The sequence below is a fragment of the Sinocyclocheilus grahami genome, unplaced genomic scaffold, assembly GCF_001515645.1.
Source record: "Sinocyclocheilus grahami isolate Dianchi unplaced genomic scaffold, SAMN03320097.WGS_v1.1 scaffold547.1, whole genome shotgun sequence".
NCBI lineage: Eukaryota > Metazoa > Chordata > Actinopteri > Cypriniformes > Cyprinidae > Sinocyclocheilus > Sinocyclocheilus grahami.
This window is the reverse complement of record NW_015505726.1, coordinates 876,244-879,391: the sequence shown is the minus strand read 5'-3', so window position 1 is coordinate 879,391 and position 3,148 is coordinate 876,244. Positions and strand designations below refer to the sequence as shown.

Here is a 3,148-nt window from a genome sequence, read left to right as displayed (position 1 = left end):
AAGTAAAGTTTAATTATATTTTTTATATCAGTAAGTCTCGGGTTATCTGTCAGTAAATATGTTAATAGATTTGAACTACGCTTAGTATGAAATGTATCTAAAATAAATAATAATAATTCTAGGGCACGGCAACATTTATCATTTTAATTTAGATTAAGTTATTAATGTAATAAAATAAAACTAAAGATAAAAAATAACTATACATATTCATAGACATAAAAAAAATAGCAAAATGATCCAAAAACGATCAAATAAAACATAACAAAAATTACAAACTTAATTTAAAATTCAAATAAAAGTGAAAAATATATATATATTTTTTAATTCAAATAGTAATATAAACTACAACAGTATCCCAATGGTACTAAAATAACACCGCTTCAAATAATATAGTAATCAGTAAAATGAACAAAAACACCAGTATATTGCAGGAAAATGGAACATTAAGTATACATCTACACACTATAGCCATACACACATACTTATTGTAGCCTACATATAAATGGAATTTCGTGTCAAATAGGTTGCTGACCCCTGCCATACACATGATTACACAGATTAATGCATGCAACTGTATGTCAGATGTATGTAGATAGAGTAATAATTGAAGCCCACATTAAAAGCAAACCTGAACTCAGTGACCCTTCCGCTAACGGCCTTGAAGTGTCCTCGAGCCATTTGTCGTGATCGTGACAATGTCAGCGCACTGCTTTCATCAACTGAACAGCCGTTCACTCGATCAAAGAGATCTCAGCAGAGATCTGGTAAGAGTAAGCTCCTCTGATGAGACCAAAGCTCTGCAAATGGCACTTGCTTCAGCACTCTCATGTTGCAAATGATCAGCTAATTGGCTAATTAAAGTAATCTTTGTATAAATTGCTCCTTAATTACAACCAGCCAATAATGAGCCACTCCAGAGGGAGGGTTACCCCCCCGACCCACACAGTGTGACTATTATTACAGCTCAGCATGAGTTTAGCCATTCCTATTGACAAACACACTATCGATTCCAAATGAGTCAGATAACCGGAACAGCACATACACCCAAATACTTAAGACAACAGCTGGTCACTGCTGACACTGAAAGGTAGTTTCTGGAAAACTAATCTCTGTAATTTGCAAAAGCCCATTTTCTGATTGCATTTGTGGTTATGTTCCAGTAAAACAGTCCTGCGTAATCTCCTCCTCTCACTTTAAACAAATACTGGTAATTGATCTAGAAATGTGGGCCAACTGCCCTGAAATAACGCCTTTCCATCTGCCTAAAAGCAAAGCAGTCTATGCAATTGATACACTGTATTCTTTTAATACGAGACCTAACGTTATGACATCAAAGTTCTTCATATGTGCTTAGAAAGCACTTAGTTAGACAACATTGGCACTTCTCACAACGGAGGGAAATTGGTGTCCCATGACAGCTGGAGTGCTTTCAGGATAATGTGACATTAAAGACCAGTTCCTACCACCTGTACAGGAATTCAATGATTATATTTATATATCATAATTTTATGCATATTCAGACATGAATGCTTAAAAGACACGATGAATCTCAATATTAATGTGCAATGATATTAAGATTCAGATTTTCTGTAAATTGGATATTAATTGGATCTTTATATAAATCGGTGATTATCATAGTGGATTGGTTATCCAAAAAAGCCATTTTTTCTTTTCTACAAATTGAACTTTGACAATAATTTTTTTTTAAATTAGATCAATAAAATGTTTATTAGTCATGAATAAACATTTTAATGTATATTTAATAAACTTGAAATCAGGAAATGAAGAGAGTCTATTGGCACGTAATGATTTCATGAAAGCTCTAGCAGTCAAATGTGAACTATCACAGGTAACATGGATTTCAACAGCTGAGCGGTAAATTCACTAAGAATGAACAGACTACTTGCACAAACACTTCAGAGTTCTGTTGAATACGGCTCTAGTGCTCAGGACATCTATGCAGGAAGCTAATTTTGGAAAGGCAGAATAATTCGATTAAAATACTGAAAACACGAAAATCAAATAATGAAAATGAAATCATCATTTACTCACTTTCATGTCGTTCCAAACCTGTATGACTTTCTTTGTTGCAATGAAGCGCAACAGGGAAAAATCTTAGAATATACCAGCCGTTCTTTCCCATTCAAAGAAAATGGGAACTCAGTCTATAAAGCCTCCAAAATGACAAATATATCTATAAAATAGTCCATATGATTCGTTCCATGAAAGAAATAAAGTCAAACGACATGAGGGTGAGTAAATAATGACAGAATTGTCATTTTTAGGTGAACTATCCCTTTAAGAACCCCTGAGGCTTCCAAACAACCCTCCATCACTGCACATCATGTACTGCAGTCACTTCAGAGACTTACTCGCATGCTACAAAACAACAGTCTTAGACCAGTTTGATTCATTTGATATGCAAATAACTTCAGGTTTTATTGCTCAGTTACATCAGCGCTATATGCCAAATCCCATCAGTTGATGTCTATCAGCTCTGGGAACTGCTGAAGTCAAAAGGACACATATCGCTCAAATGAGTGGGAGATTATAGCTCCTTTGACAAAGAAAAAATAGTCTTGCAGATGTTTGATTGACATCAAAAAATAAATAAATTAGCATGGCTCTCAGTTTTACGAAAATAAACAACAATAGGCTGCTGGGCTTTTTCATTTCGTTTCACTTTTTCTGCTGAGTGGAAAGTGGATAATTTTCTGTTTATTTCCCATATATACTCCCACACTTTCCTGTTTCGTCATGTCCTCCTTGACCTCATGCTGAAAGAGTTTCTTTTTGCAACATGCACTGGAATATTTATTTAATAGAGACAGTTATAAAGGGAATAGTGAGGGACATTTGTTAGATAAGTTGAGTTTTGTATGCCTCTACAAATCAATCCCAGCAGCTGAGTCCTTAACCATCTTCAAGAAACGACTAAAACACATCTGTTCCAACTTTATTTGACCCTCTAGCTCTAACACTTTCTATTTTATTTTAATTATACTTCATCTATATTTATCTTTTTTTTATTATTCTTTATTAAAAAAAAAAAACTAGCTTTCTATTTTTTCTATTCTATCTACGTGTTTTTCTTTGTGTGTGTATGTGTGTGTATATTATATATATATATATATATATACACCTTGCT

The 3,148-nt window shown here is 33.8% G+C and overlaps 1 long non-coding RNA gene across 1 annotated transcript in view; it reads right to left on the bottom strand.

Moving 5' to 3' along the window:
• Positions 1 to 2,316: 2,316 nt before the first annotated feature.
• LOC107555856 (uncharacterized) overlaps positions 2,317 to 3,148 on the bottom strand; it is an 8,052-nt gene continuing 7,220 nt past the window's right edge. The window contains exons 2-3 of the long non-coding RNA XR_001605212.1: positions 2,933 to 2,934; positions 2,317 to 2,327 (exon numbers count right to left, since the gene is read on the bottom strand). This is a non-coding gene — a long non-coding RNA (uncharacterized lncRNA). The remainder of the gene's footprint in view (positions 2,328 to 2,932; positions 2,935 to 3,148) is intronic.